The sequence below is a fragment of the Ambystoma mexicanum genome, chromosome 12 (assembly GCF_040938575.1).
Source record: "Ambystoma mexicanum isolate Mex_15411 chromosome 12, UKY_AmexF1_1, whole genome shotgun sequence".
In the NCBI taxonomy this organism is placed as follows: Eukaryota; Metazoa; Chordata; class Amphibia; order Caudata; family Ambystomatidae; genus Ambystoma; species Ambystoma mexicanum.
In genome coordinates, this window is record NC_090936.1 from 107,634,431 (window position 1) to 107,651,747 (window position 17,317).

Here is a 17,317-nt window from a genome sequence, read left to right on the forward strand (position 1 = left end):
AAACGCGCTAGTTAATTACCTGTTAGGTGCGCCTCAGACCGCCAAACAGCCGCACAACAGCCGATGGGCTTGTCTCCTGCCGGGCTTAACGCCGCGAGGGTGGTAAACTCCGTCCTTTCAGTCCGCCCCAGATCACGTGATCAGATCACGTGTCCAAACGAAGCCGCGCCTCCTCCAGGAAGCGCGTTGCAGTGATCGTTGCTGGCAAGAGTCTGTGAGAGAACTCGCAGTGCCAGATAGGATGTAAAAGGTAGGTCCGCTTCCAATCTCAGCGCTTTTGTGACTGAGAACACAGCGGAACGGGCGGCAAACTCTGTCCTTTGAGTCCGCCCCAGATCACGTGATCAGATCACGTGTCCAAACGAAGCCGCGCCTCCTCCAGGAAGCGCGTTGCAGTGATCGTTGCTGGCAAGAGTCTGTGAAAGAACTCGCAGTGCCAGATAGGATGTAAAAGGTAGGTCCGCTTCCAATCTCAGCGCTTTTGTGACTGAGAACACAGCGGAACGGGCGGCAAACTCCGTCCTTTGAGTCCGCCCCAGATCACGTGATCAGATCACGTGTCCAAACGAAGCCGCGCCTCCTCCAGGAAGCGCGTTGCAGTGATCGTTGCTGGCAAGAGTCTGTGAGAGAACTCGCAGTGCCAGATAGGATGTAAAAGGTAGGTCCGCTTCCAATCTCAGCGCTTTTGTGACTGAGGACACAGCGGAACGGGCGGCAAACTCCGTCCTTTGAGTCCGCCCCAGATCACGTGATCAGATCACGTGTCCAAACGAAGCCGCGCCTCCTCCAGGAAGCGCGTTGCAGTGATCGTTGCTGGCAAGAGTCTGTGAGAGAACTCGCAGTGCCAGATAGGATGTAAAAGGTAGGTCCGCTTCCAATCTCAGCGCTTTTGTGACTGAGAACACAGCGGAACGGGCGGCAAACTCCGTCCTTTGAGTCCGCCCCAGATCACGTGATCAGATCACGTGTCCAAACGAAGCCGCGCCTCCTCCAGGAAGCGCGTTGCAGTGATCGTTGCTGGCAAGAGTCTGTGAGAGAACTCGCAGTGCCAGATAGGATGTAAAAGGTAGGTCCGCTTCCAATCTCAGCGCTTTTGTGACTGAGAACACCATTTCTACTAGTGACACCTTATCTACTAGGCCACCTTTGAGTACAGGACAGGACTGTGCACTGAAGCCCCCTTTTTTATTTTTACTTCCTTCTTTCATCTATCGTCTCCCAATGTTATGGCTCTCACCATCTCTCCTATCTTCTCTAACTGCTAAACTATCACCTATCCTACCTCTTTCACGAAGTCTGGTAGAAAAAAGCACAGAAAAGACATGCTGAGTGCAGACCCTGGCCTTCCCATCGCTGACACCTATGTCAGCGCATCTGCCAGAGAGGTCTTCAATGATATCCTTTTCTCTGTCGCCTTTCACATCCTCTTCCATTAACGGTGGCACCAAGTGGGAAGTCCTCTTCTCCAGCTTCTCATCTTCACGTTGCTTTGTTAATGTCTAGCACGCAGGCACTATCCGGGTTCAGAGTCCTTAACCAACCTACTTCTCTTTGACCAGATCCTGCCATCCCTCATTAACGTCCTTCCTTCTCCTGCCTCTCCCCCTACCACTCTCTCTGTCCTTCCCCCTCTGACCGGAGTACCACGCCCCTGCACTCCACCTCAGAAAACCTTCAAAGGCAGTGGCCTCCTTCATCTGGTGACTCTTAACACCCGCTCAGACGACAAACACTCTGCTGACATCTGCCTCCTTCATGAAGACACTGACCTCAACATTCTCGTTCTCACCAAGACATGGTTCAATGCCAGCTCAGTCACTGCTTTTGACTCCCTCCTCCCTGACGGCTTCAATATCCTCTCCAAGCCTCAACCTCACCGTGCTGGTGCTGGGGTTGCCTTAATATTCCCTGAGTGGGTTCCTTCTTCCATCTTAGCCACCCAGCTGTACTCTTCCTTTGAGAGCCTGGTATGCAAGTTGGTCATCTCGCCCTCCTCCTCACTGACCATTGCTACCATTTACTAGCATCCAGGTGCTACCACCGTATTCCTCTTTGAATGGGATGACTTCTACTCTGCCTTATTTTCAACCACCTCCAACCTCCTCCTCTTGGGTGATTTCAGCATCCAATTAGACTCCCCTGTCACAGCATCCACTCTTTTTATAGACCTCTGCACTTCTTTATCCGTCTCCATTATCCCCTCTAGTCCAACCCACTTAGCTGGACACACTCTGGATGCCCTCATCCACTCTGGCCTCTCCCCCCCTCTGGTCACCCCTCTCTCTTGGTCAGACTACTCTCTCCTCACACCTGGGTCCATTCGGCATACCTCATATCATAATGCCACATCATATCATATCATATCACCCACAGCACCCTCAAAAGCACTGCCAACCTCGTTCTGGAACATCCGGCCGATGAATCGAGTGTCAGCCGCTGTCTTTGCTTCTACTTTCATTCTCCCTTGGTCCCCCACCTCAAACTCTATCACCAACTCTGCTCTCAGCAACTTCCACTTAGCCATCACCAGTACTCTTGACATCCTTGCCCCAGTCACAAGGATCCGCCTGAAACACACCTCTAAACATACCACCTGCTAAGACTTTGAACTTGCAGCTCTGAAATGAAAGTGCAGAGCAGCGGAACGAAAGGGGCAAACCTTAGGCTCACCCTCTGACAAACTGGTCTGCCGCCTGCTTCAAAGGCAATACAGACTCTCCATCCGTGCCAAGAAAAGGCTCCACATTCAGGCACAGGTATCTGGTGCATCCAATAACATGGCTGAACTTTTCAAAATCTGCAGGGACCTAGCCGACCTGTCCGCAGATAAAAGACAAAGATGAAGTTTTGCAGTCAAGTATCAAAAGTCTCTTGGCAAATATGCATGGTAAAAAAGAATACTGGTTGCACCTGCATGGTTTGTTACTTTGTGTTGTGCAGAGTATGCATGGGGTGACTTGCATGACTGCTTACGCACTGCAAACCAAAATAAAGAGGGAATAGACATAAAAACACGAGAACTCTGTTCTCTTGAACTTGTCAATGTATCAAGGTACTTTCACCATTACTTCATTGCCATGGTGCACTTCATCTGTAATTAAACTAACCCTCCGCTCGAAGAACTGCAACACTTCTTTTCGAGAAAAGAATATCAATCCAGAGGATCACCACACATCGACATATGTTCATCAATCTTATGCTTCCAAAAACATAAGTGTGGCAAATACTGCAGTCGTAGATATAAAAACAAAGGTAAATACTACACCAAATGCCGCTTTGGCTTCCCTAGACCAGTTTGCAAAAAAGGACAAGTAAATAGCTTGTTGTCTTCTGTTAGACACAGTGTAAAAGTCTAATCCCCTAAAAACACATACAAACTTAAAAGGGACGAAGCATCCAAGGACATCAATGATCATAATGCAATCATTTTCTTCTTGTGGAATGCAAACATAGACATGCAATACATTGCAGACCATTCCACTGCAGCTGCAAGATATGTCACAGCCTATCTCACCACAGCTTAGAATACAGAGCTAAAAGACAAAACACTGTCACAATGATTGTACAGCTCTGGTATAAAATGCTCTCCCATAGAGAATGTGGATGCTATGAAGCTGCTTACCATTTTAACAGGTACAGCCTTATATGGCAAATCTGAACACATAGTCTGGCTGAACCTTGGTCCAGTTTCATCCCGAAAAATAGTACTAAAATCCATAGCCACAAATGATCCCAACAGCCAGGACATTTTAAAAAACAATTTAATTGACACATACTACCCAAACAAAAGTAATGCTTGGAAAACATGTGCCTGTAGGACATAGCCCAAAACTACTCCTACAAAAACAATGTCACACCAGATGAGACAACTGGCACATATTCAGTCTCAACCTGTGAAGGAAGCTGAGTGAAACTCACCAAACCCAGCCCAATTAATCATATAAAGTTATCATTTAAATCTCTGCAACATAGAGAACGTTATTACATGGCCCTACTGCAATTGTATAAACCTTGGAGAAAAGAAGAAGAATTATTAGGTGACTCTGACTCATTTGAAGTTGCATTCAAAGCAAATGAAAGCAGTATAACAAATGTCAATTTGAAACAAAACAAAGAAATGTTGGACAATGAACTCCAAAAAGAGGAATAAATTGAAGCTCGGCTAGATAAAGACACTCCTGAGGGCAGTCAACCTTCCTTACAGGATGCCAAGAACCACTTGGAGAATCACTCATTCTAAATGAAGCAGAAACAGCCATGACTGGTGTAGAAAATACCATGTATCAATCTGAACAATTTGAAGAAGACTTGTCAGTGATAAAATTACAGCTAAATGATGAACAACTCTCTATTTATTTAGAAGCCACTGAAGACTTTGAAAATGGTTTTAAACATGAAACTAAAGCTTGTAGCTTTAAACATTATACACGTCTGCTATTGTATGTAAGTGGTGAAGCTGGTTCTGATAAAACATTCTTAATTAAAATAATCAGCACATTTCTAAAAAAAACATAAACAACAACCTTTCGGCTGTTGTAACAGCCCCCACATGTGTAGCGCCTAAAACATAGGAGGTTTAACTTTACACCGACTACTGCTCATACCAGAAAAACACCAGAACAAATTAGAATACTACAAATTATCAATGGAAGCTCTTACTGAAGTACGCAGAATTATGAAAGAAATGAAAGTGCTCCTAATATATGAAGTAAGCATGGTTTCCAACCTCATGTTGAATTTAATTCACCTCAGAATGCAAGACGTCCTAAAAACTGACTTCGAAAAACTGTTTGGAGGAAAACACATTATTGTTTCGGAGACCTCCTACAGTTAACACCAGTAAAAGGTCAGCTATTTTCAAAACATTAGGCACAAACAATGCCCCAACACACTCGGCAGCATTGGAAATGTAAATCTCCTGCAACATTTTCGCTACAGAGAACTAACTCAAAACATGCATCAGTCTGCAGACCTCACCTATGCTAACATTTGAAAAAGTATTAGAACTGGTCTGCTTACTAAAGATGCAAAATCCAACTTAAATCATAGACTAATCCATGAGCTGTATGAGTGAAACACACCTGCTCCTGATGTCATGGAAAAATTAACTCAACAAAATATACAATGCATGTCCTTAATGCCCACTCTTGCAAGCTGTAGTGAATTCAACAAGACAATTTAAAAAAAAGAAATGCAACCCATACTGCATATCAGCTCCACAGACAAACTACAGATGCATGCATGACACTCCCTATGTGTCAACAAGCAACAGCACAACTAAATAGCTTAGATAAATGTATCTCCAACACAGCTCCAACACAGCTGGATTGGAAAAAATATTAACTTTGTGTCTAAACTGCAGAGTAATTCTAAAACATAACCTTGATGTAGAACAATGTTTAGTCAATGGAGCGATTGGTACAGTTGTTGGCTTCCAAACATATCCACATGACAACAACATTCACTTTGTCAACATTCACTTTGACAAACTTGCAGAAGTTAAAAAGAATTGTCGCCTAATAGCATGTTTCCTTCTTTACAAAGACATGTACGGATGCAGCCAACAATTCCCTCAATCTCTTGAATATACTGTCACTAAATCTCTTGAATATACTGTCACTATTCACAAATCGCAAGGTCTAAGCCTAGATCATGCATTGATTGACACTGGCAGCACAGTCTTTAAAGAAGGTATGAGTTAGGTAGCAGTTTCATGTCTCTGTACACTCCTAGTTAACATTGATGCAAACAAAGCCAACACTGACATTCCTTGCATCCTACGAATACAACAGGTTATGTGCACTGTACACCCCATCTAGATATGTATACTGTAACTCAAAAAAGAAAACCATTAAAATAAAAATTAATACAAACAGAACCTATAACAGATCTCCCAACAATACCGCTAAAGAAACAATGACCAACTGCTTCTCCATCAAATAATACAACCACAAAACTGTCTACTAGAAACTCAACTGCATGTCCATCAAAAGACAAACAAATATTTTGTCTCAAATAAAATCTGCAGGCCCACCAAACAATGCAAAGGCACAACTCTCTGGTCCATTTAAATTCATCAACACAACTGGAGTAAATTTCTATACAAATGTAACAATCAATCTTCTCTTCCAATTGTCACCAATTGTTCACAGCATTTACCTGAATGGCTCGGACCAGTTGTGTTTGCAAATTCTCATCCTTAATAGAAATGCCACAAATAATCCTGACAACACTTACAGTGTCTCAGGTATAAGGCAAGAATTGGACTACTGTGCACGAATGGTAAAATTGACCATAAACAGACAGAAAGATCCATAAGAATTCCTAATGTACTTACTACAATTACTGGAAACCAAAAAATCCCTATAAATGAAATCTTCCAGATTTAATACAAATGGAAACATGCATGCACTCTCTCTCTGCAACCACGTTTCATGAGAGCACATCCCTAATGAACGATTTGTGTATGGATTCATACCAAATTGTGAATCCATTCCATTTCACCAGCTTCTGCAGAATGCAAATCATGGAATAGTATACCTTTTTTGCAATTCAGGCAATCATTCTAACATACAAATAAACTCACATAGCCAATATGTCATACTAATGCTGTTAAGGTACAATGCAGATGGTGCCAAAAATTGTAAGCGCACTAGCTTTACACAAGGCCAAGTACCTCTTGGCAAGAACAACTTCACAACAGTAGGCATAATATACCACACTGGTGCCACAACCACTTCAGGTTACTACACTGCATATGTCAAAAAAGAAGTGGTTGGTTTGAATGTAACGACACCTCTGTTACTCCAAAACATAGGTTACCAGCAAATCTAACAAATGCCTACTTAATATTCCTTCAACCAAAATTTACTCACTAAACTGTAGCACAATAAACTGTTAGAATACGCCAACAGGTAACTAACTACATCCATAATATTACAATACTACAATACAACAATACTACATTTAAGATAGTTAGAATATACCAAAAATACCCTTCATTTCAATACACTTCAAACATGCCATCACAGTTCTTGTTACTACAAAACTTGTTCTAACGTCCAATATAGTTAGAATACACCAACAGGTACCTAACTATGTTAAACACTCCCTTTATTACAACACACTTCAAACAAACGTACAATCGCACTTACACTCACATCATTATAATAGTGTTTTAATATCCTCTATGGATTGTTTTTACCAATCACTCAATGATTATTTAATGTCAATACAACAACAGTGTAGCAAACACTAATGTTGTGTCATAGTACATAGAATGTACTGTTTATGAGGGTCAAAACAAGTCATAATATAAGTAAAATTGTATGTGATTAAAGCTTTTAAATTATCCTGCTTAACAAATTATACTTGTTTTTTTCACAGAAAAAGACCCACAGATTCCAGCTTTATTAATGTATGCAACAAAGGAAACATTCCACGTATAAACAAATACATATTCCATAAGCACTATCCTTAATTGTACTACAATCATAAATACCATGTACACTTCAATTATATAATTCCACCATATTACAAATACTGTATACTCCCCCTACAGTACCTATAATTACTATACACATATTACTGTAGTGTGTGTAGCCAGTGCCCAGATTCATGGGGGCATGGCCTAAAACCATGCCCCAAGAATCTGGCCACTGGCCACAACCACCACACTATAATCAAACCATGTAACAAGTACATACAATACACCTTCAAATAACAAAATTCGCCCTGAACCCCCTGCAATTGAAATAATGTCCACAGACACAAAAATTGACCGTGGACAATTTCACCTATAAAAACAGCTCAAAATCATCTCTATTCCACTCCCCTTTCAGCCATCAAATAACCCCAAATGTGTTTCCCAAACTGTTCGTTCACAGCGCTGTCCGCGGACTGCTGTAGTGTCCGTGGACTATTGCGTCACCTGCATGCCCTTTGTTCACCCATAAAAACAGCACCATATTATCTTTATTCCACCCCCGAACTCTTTCCAGCCACTCTATTTTGACCAGCAAATCACCACAAATGTGTTTTCCAGACTTTTTCCCCACTGCGCTATCTGCAGAGACTGGTGGCTGTCCACTGATCCAACATGGTGGCCGATCTGAAAAATATGACGCACCTCACGCTTCTCACCATCCAATCAGTGGATGCCTCCGATGTCCGCGGACATCATGCCATCCCCCAGATTGGCCCATCGTGTCCGCGGACACTGAATCTGGAATTGAGTCTGCGGACTGGACCCATATATCACTAGCAGCCCTATAGTCATGGTTAAGTTGCTGAACTCATAGCAATTTAGAAAAGCACGCTTTTGGGACCAAGGCGCCAATCCTCATGCAAATTTGGTGAAAATCCGTCCAGCGGTTTGGGCTGTGGGCATGAGCAACATTTTGTTCCATTGCTTCTATGAGGATTTCCATACATTTTGGGACCTCACCTATAACTTTTCCCCCCTACCCCTAACAAAGCCGCACCATCTGCTTTTTTTCCAAAGTTTGGTGAGGATTTGTCCAGGGCGGGAAAGTTAGAAGCTGCCAAAAAAGTGCTCTTTCTATGAGTTGAGCAACTTAACCATAACTACAGGGCTGCTACCACAGACCCTGTAATTATCGCAATCATGATAAAACCATAAATGACCAAGGGATGCAATATGCCCTTACCCAGAACAGGAACATGGCATACAAATATCCCAAGATGTGAAGGGCATCTATATGCAATGCATTAATGAAATTAATTTGTAAGATTCAGCTGCCCTCTAAATACATCATTTTTCATTGCATACGTTTTCAAACATATCACATTTGATGAGTACCCTTTTAGGTACCAAAGGTGCTTCTTTTACTGTGTGAAAAGAGATCTCCCCAAAGAGGTGGTGAGGCAATTTGGAACGAGATTTCATTAAGTGGAGGAAAATAAAAATTAAAAAGTTTAACAGATTCTAAACATATACTGCATAGTATCCATAATCTATCATATTTTGGGATTCCAATCCTACCTCCCAAATAAATTAAAAACAGTGTCATTCCCCAGTAGAAAAGCATCAACTGCTTATGGTTTTTGCCATGGGGTCTTTTATATATCGCTGGGGAAACTTACCCTCATATCCATGGGATACATCAGACAGTACAGATCAAGAGGCTCTGTGATTAATATCAGTAGAAAGACTCCATTTCACCTTTAATTGTTTTAGGAGATTAATATATCCATCATAATCAAGCAAAACTCCACCCATAAAGGATTAGAAACATGAATATCCAAAGCATTCTTTGCTATCAGTTTTATGTAAGAATTTGTCCAACTAAAATTCAGAGATTGAATAACGCTAACAAAACAACAAAGGAACATGGGTGTAGCTTCCCGGCTATGGCAACAATTACAGCATACTTGATTGGTGCAGCCCCCAACTCAAGCCTAATTACTGGAATTGGTGTACATTTAGGGAGGCCTATAAACATTTTCCAAATCCTCCCCTCCAAACAATTGTACTGAAGGCACAGAGAAGCACTCCTGGTCAACCAAATATAGGTTAAACAATACAAGGTTTAACAACGTTATGGGTCAATATTTATTTGCGTGTTCTCTTTTTAGGACTATCTTCAGTTTAACCCAAGTTTCTGTGCTACTGTGAGTTTTCATTGCTCTTGTGAAATTCCCAATGCTTCAAGTTTTCTTCAGAGGAGTTCCTGATTTTACAGAGTTGAACGTGCCAGAAAAGTCAACAAAACAGGCCTACAGGGAACGTAGTCTGTCAGGTGCCTGTGGGATATGTATCAAAGCGTGACATAATCATCCAGTGTAGTGCAGCTTTTCCCAAATCTTGTTTGAAACAAGGGAATCAATTTGAGGGAAGTTACCCAGCATGTTAGTTCACTTAAGAGTATAAAGGTAAATATTTGACCTCCATTTTGACAAAGCAATCGTTTGTGGGATCAAGTAGATCACCTTTCTTGTTGATTGGTACCAAAATACTGTCTCTCCAAGTCTCTCATACTAGACCTTCTTTAATGATCAAAGTGAATTGATGAGTCAAAAAGGCATCCCACTCATACTGGTTTGTTTTGATAGTGGCAGCCGAAATCATTCTCTGTGCCGAGAGATTGTGAAGATTTTAAACCCTGAATCTCCTCTTGCACTTGGAGTAAAGACATGGTGAGAAGTTCCTTTCTTGAGATAGCGATTCAGTTCACAAAGGATGGAAGGGCCTCAGTGGGCCATGAATAGAGTTGCGCAATAAGGGAATTCAATGACTCCTCTGACATAGGAGCCACATCCGCCATTTGTCTATGGCCCATATTTTGTGCCGCCAGTTGCCAAACCCTTTGGCTATCTCCAGAGTACACAGCATCCTTGAGTTGTGTCCACATTTATGGGATTCTTGCCTGTAGCGAAATGGAGAACAGGTGGGCACCACTGTGAATTCTATTAGTCTTGAATAAATCCCAGTTCCTTATGTTGTTCCAATAGGTGTTTGCTTTTATGCAGAGTTTACCAGGAGGTGGAAGAGGAAAACCAAGAGAAGGGCCGGAAACGAGACAGAAACAGAGAAGAGTCTAGTACTCAATATTTCATCCAGAATACTTACTGAACAGGAAATGAAGACACTGCACAAAGGACTCAACTTTGTGCCTACATATAATAGCTCACTGTTCGATACACGAATGGAACTTTTTAAACTGGTAAGGAAGATGAAGCTAAAAGTGTTCTTCAATGAGTTGGAGATACCAGAAGGAAGAGAAAGGGAGGAGGAAGAATTGAAAGAGTTTAGAAGAAAAAGTGGCTTCATTCCACCGATCAACGTACCCTCCATTAATATCTTTCAAAAACAGACTATTCGAGATCTGGAAAAGATCAATTTCAAATCCAGAGGACGAATGAATATGAAACCCCATGAATGGGAGCTGATCAAAAAACTGTATAGTGATGAAGAATTAACCATAAGAAGTGCGGATAAGGGAGGAGCACTGGTACTTCTTGATACAAAACAGTATGATGCTGAATGTATGAGGCAGTTGAATGACTGCAACACATACGCAAGACTTGAAAAAGATCCCACCATTGAAATCAAGCAAAACTTAGAAGAACTACTCACAAAGGCAGAAGAACTAAGTTGGATCAACCACCACACTAAAAGGTCTTTGATGAACAATTATCCAAAGATTCCACACTTGTACACATTACCGAAAGTTCATAAAGGCCTCATTAATCCACCTGGCAGACCTATTGTCGCAGGTACGAACAGCATTCTACAACCCTTAGGAGTCTACATTGATCACTTCCTACAACCATTGATACAAAAAACCAGCACGTATGTCAAAGACACTACACACTTTTTGAAATATATGAAAGAAGCAATATATACAGAATCCGACATACTGTTCACAATAGACGTGAAAAGTCTGTGCACTTCTATTCCACATGACCTAGGAAGGGTGGCAGTGGAATGGCTGTTATTACAAGAAGGAGACATCCCGGCTCAGAAGGAATTTGTTATGGTGTTGTTGGAATTCATCAGTGAAAACTCGTATTTTCAATACAAAGAGAATTTTTTTCTACAGATAGCGGGGACATCCATGGGTGCCATGATGGCACCATCCTATGCTTATGCTTTTATGCATAAATTTTAGGAAGACCATGTGTTGGAAAACGAAGGATGGAGAAGTAAGATCGGCCTATGGGTCCGATACATAGACAACATTTTTGAGATATGGCATGACACCGATGAAGAACTGAAGACATTTTTGGAATATCTCAACAATATAGACGAACGCATACAGTTCACATCTGAATTTTCCACGGAAACAATACACTTCCTGGATGTCAAGGTGACTAAGGAACACACAGGCTACAGAACCAACATATACCAAAAACTTACGGACAGGAATAACATCTTGCATAACTTAAGTTTTCACCAGCCTAGTCTAATAAAAAATCTCCCTTATAGTCAAATGTTGAGAGTCAAAAGAATAGTGAGCGACCCAGAAGACTATGAAGAAGCCATCAACATGATGGGAGCTAAATTCCTGAACCGAGGATATGGCAGATCAGAGATTGTGGAAGCAGAAGGAAGACTTAAGGACAAAAGAAGAGAAGAACTACTAGAGCCTAAACTGAAGAAGGATGAAGCACCCTCAATAGTATTTGTGTCTAAATATTCAAAACAGAGCAAACGGATTAAGAATATAATCAAAAAGAACTGGAGCATACTAGCCCTAGATGAAAGAGTAGAACCTTTGTTTAAAGAATTGCCGGCATTTGCATACAAAAGGAGTCAGAATTTGAAAGACAAGTTGGTCAAAACAAAAAACCTGAGGAAAAAAGAGTGCACAACAAAAAACAGAACTTTCCCATGCCTTAGCTGTTCCAACTGTGGAAATATTTTGAAAGGAAACACAGTAAGTCATCCACATACTGGCGAAAAGATAAAACTGAGACATTTTGGGACATGCAACTCTGTAAACATAATCTACTCAATCAAATTCCCATGTGGGTTATACTATGTGGGACAGTCAACAAGAGCAGCTAAAACAAGATGGAACGAGCATCGCTCATGTATTCGAACACACAACATAACTTCAGCAGTGGCACGACACTGGGACTTTAAAAAGCACAATCTATCCCAGATAAGGTTTCAAATCTCAGAAGTGGTTCATAAAGGAGAGCCACACATGAATCTACAACAAAGACTAGATCAAAGAGAATCGTTCTGGATACACAGGCTTGGAACACTGGCACCTAAAGGACTGAATGAAGAGATCAACTTTGCTTGTTTTCTTTGATGCAATGTATATATAGAATGTGGAGTGAACATCTTTGCTAGGTTTTGGTTAAGGCTATATATACATTTTTTGCAATATGGGTTTTATAGGATGTAATTACTTTGCCTCTAAGGAGTGATGGCGGTTGTGAGAACAGTGGTTGAAACACAAATGAGTAATTGTGTAAAGTAGATTTACCTCAGATAGAGGTAGTTACTGTTATGTTGGAATACGAACTCATACAAATGTTTGAAAGTATGCACAAGGAGTCCGTACACTAATCCTAATACACAGAGTAAATGACCAGCACTATGTTGGCAATCAGAGATCTAAGAATGGGCACATAGTAGTGCGCCATGGTGATTCACGGTCCCTCCCCATCGCTCACGCGTGTGAACGTTAGCCGAGACTTCGGCCCAATCCCACGTGGGTAGGGAGACGGCCGCGATCACCATGGGGACACTCATACACAGACTTTCTTGCACAAACGTTAATGTTTATGTATACACAAATGCAGATCGCCGAGATATATGAGCAACACAGACAACAGAAACACTCCCCTAATCGTTACGGAGAGAGGAACGGTTACCATGGAGGTCTTCAGTCCCGCCCGCATGATCACGCGGGGAGGTGGGACCGGAGGCATGCCCGTATGGTCCAATCTTGGACACAGGCGGCGCCGTGAGCTCCATGGTTACGTGGTTACTTAGCCACGCAGGGGCATGCGCAGCTGCAGCCCGGTTTACGAGCAGTTTGCTACAGAGCAGTGTCAAGGTAAGAAGCTCTGCCGAGTCGCGGCATTCTAATTGATTTGCTATACATTTTAAGGGAGTTCATTGTCCCTCTCTTTTGACAGGGACGCTGTACTGATGTGTATTTATTCATGAGGCGTTCACGACCACACAAGAAAGCAAAGGTAATTAAGTGCATACACAGCTAAATGAAAACATTTAGAAGATATGAAATGCAACATCTTTCGTACAACTAGGGTCCCTAACGTTTGCATTGTAACTTTCTCTTTTGTATGTTTTCACGTGATGGAACTAACCTTCTTATTGGTATGTACATTTATTATTTATTATTTATTCATGTATGTTTGTGTAACGATTTATGTTGAAATTTAGCCCTGAAGATGGTGCTAGTCACCGAAATGCATTGGCAAAAGCTGTGACTATATTTAGAGGAATTGGGAACACGCCTAATGAATTGTGTGACTTAAACACAATTACTAAAGTAAAGATTTGGAAAAAGAAGTGGATAAAATCGCATTTTTTGAATTGATAAAGATAAAGGACTATGCGCATCTATAATATCATACCTACCATTTTAATAATAAAATACATTTTTTAGTGTACTCCAAAGGAATGAATTTAGCTTCCTGGCAGGAAGCAAAGAGTGAGCACTGGGTGCTACGGGGTGGTTTCCACTCTGTTTCTCAAGCCATTGCAGTTATTCTTGCCTGTAGCACCATTTACCTTTTTTTTATATTTTTCTGCAAGAAGCACATTTCTGGGATATTCTATTGGCCCCACAATTCATTTGATAAAAATTCAAAGACGCAATTTAAGTTGTTTTTCTGATTTCCTAAACTGCAGACACACATTTTGATATCCAATTAGTCTTTGACTGAAGATACCCAGTTTATATTTTTTCGCTTTTAGGAGCTGATCGAAAAGAATCAAAGAAATGATATCATCTATAAAGTATTCATGGTATCAAAAGTATGATACTGACACAAGAGGTACAAGTTGCAAAACCTTTATTAAATTTTCGGGGTTTGAAAAAACTCCTGCTTTGTCCTAAAAATAAGATGGGAGTAGTTTCTACCATCCATTCAATGAAAGCCAATCAATGTCAGTCATGTCAAAATAAATAGCCTCTGCTAAAGAAACCTATACTTGCCGTCACGCTGGATGGAAATGGGGTTTTAAACAAAACTGGTGCATCAACTTTAGTCAGGATGGTTCTGTGTCTGAAGGACAATCCCCTTCCCCGCGTTCAAAACACAGGGTTCTCAAAAGTTCTAGTAAGGCGGAATGTTTGCCCAGTTAAAAAGAAAACACCTCTGGTAAGCTTCCCCCGGTCGGGTTCGAGTTACTGTGCGCATCTGATTATCAGCAAAGCGTCCAAAAACCACTGGAGCCGTCCCTCAGCTCCTCTCTCTCCAGGTTGATGTCACCTGGATTTATCACACTCTCTTGTATTGGGACAGTTCGTATACAAGTTTCTCAAAGGCTTGTCATTCATTGAAATCCTTTAGGTCACCACCTATTTCTCAATGGTTCCCTTTGCCCTTAACACATTAGATCACAGTTTACTTCTGTTGGTTTCTCTGAGGTATCCTTCTCCTATGCTTTAGCAACACTTCAACTCTCCGGGGTTTCTTCCCCAACACTTCCTTTCACACAACTTAATTTTAAACAAGTTCAAACCAGACCCCTCAGGTTCCCCTCGCCTGAGTCCGGGTCTCTTTCGGTATTTCACTTTTTAGTACACAACAATTTCATATCAGGCCCACCAGTGTTCCCTCACCTGGGTCTGAGCCCTACCTACTCTTGATATATTTCACTTCATAGAGGATTTTGCAACTCCACTTTCTTTGGGAGATTCAGTTCATAGTTCACAGAGGCCTTTGACAAAGCGTTTTGTTTCCCCTGGAACACTTTGTTACTTTGTATCAAACTTTCAACAATTGAATCTTTCTCCTCTCACTTTCAGCCTACAAGTCCCATATGTCTTTGTTCTCACCTTTTCATCACTATTCAATTCTCTTTATCACAAGGGTTACTTCACAGCCTCTCTCAGTGCCCTTTTCCTCTTTAGAACACTTATTTTTTTCATTAAAGTTCAACACTTTTGTTTGAAACTACATTTCCCATAATGCCTCCTTCTCTTAGGCTAGGGGACTTTATATTCAGGAATTTCGCATAGAGTTTCCCCTTGCTTTCTTGACTTCAATAGTGTCGCTCACATTCCAATCTTCATTTATGACAAAAAGGCTTTCTCTGAAGCTTCCTTTCATGCACACATCGGGTTTCACAAAAACTCACTGGTCGTCGCCTTGTGGGTTGTTTGATTCCATTGCTCTCAGCGTTAAGTCAGGGTCTTCCCCATGCCCCTCTGATACCTGTGCTTCCTTTCATACGCCACGGGAAGCAAGTACTTCAGAGGACACACCCAGCAGGTTGCAGCTTGCCTTCTCTGGCCCTTGCGAGACATGGTTCTCAGCTATGCTGCAGCCCCTCACAGGTACCGAGCCAGCGCCTTGAGTCTCTGCTCTCCTCCGGACTCTGCTTCTGGCTTCTCCAGGTCCTCTCTACCATTCCAGCTCCCCCTCCACCTTGTTTCAAACAGATCCATGCGTTTATAACGATACAATAAATAACAACAAACATTTTTATTGACTTTTTTTTAATTGGTGGGTCCCCCCTGAGTCCCCTGTTTCCCTCGCTTTAATAACCACTCCCCAAACCCCCACCCTTTTTTATCCCTTAACTCACCCCCCAAATATACTTTTATTAAAAATGTCTACATTATTTTCATTGTTTGGGTTTCACTGAAAATGTTTGTCGTTATTTATTTTTCGTTATTAACACTGTATACCATTTCAAACCACACCTTTTATACCTGCCTTGATAGTAAATGGGTTTCATGTGTGGATGGTCACCCTGAATTGCCTGACTCTGCCTGTCCTTGTTAAGGGGACAAAATGGAGAAAACCCATAGGAATCAATGGTCCATTGACTCCCCTAGGGAATCCTTGTGTTTCCTGGTCTGTTTTTCTTCGTCCCAGTGTTTTTGTGGGGAGGAGAAGGGTTGTCAAGTACATAAAGTCTGAATTTAGTATTAGACAGGGTTTTGATCTTGTAGAGCTTTCTACTCATCGTGGGGGTGAGATGTTCTTGTCAAAATAGGAATAAGAATAGGAATGATAATACTGGGATATATTGGGCCTCATTACGAGGTTGGAGGTAAGGGGTTAACGGCACCGGTAAGGATGCCAGTGCCAGTAACCCCTTACCTCCGTATTCCGAGGTCCCTTTGCAGGTCCCACTAAGGCCGGCTGGTTTTACTAGCGGCCCTTAGCGGGAGCTGCTAAGGGACCATGGAGCTAATAAAGGGCCCGCTATTTACAGGCCCGTTATTAGCTCCTTCCCCATTCCCATTGAGCACGATGGGGGCTCGAATGGGAATGGGGAATGTTTTTTCAGAATGGGGACTTACCGGGTCCTCCAAGGTTGGAATGACCCGGTAAGTCCCTATTCCGACAACCCGGACCTGGAATGCGGTAAAGGGGTAGCCATGGTGCTGCTTGCACCATGGCTACATCCAACCGCGAAATGAGGCCGATAGTCTTGCCTTTTCCTTTTCTTCCTCAGAGTTTTACTTTGTCCTGTTGACACCTGAAATGGTTGCATGTTAGGTTTGAGGATTGGTCGGGATCTACAGCGAAAGGAAGATGACGCTTTCCATCTATTCCTTAAGGAAAGGTGCTGGGGTAAGATGAGACTTAGATGGCAATAACCCATGAAGCCTGATGGTATGTCGGGCAG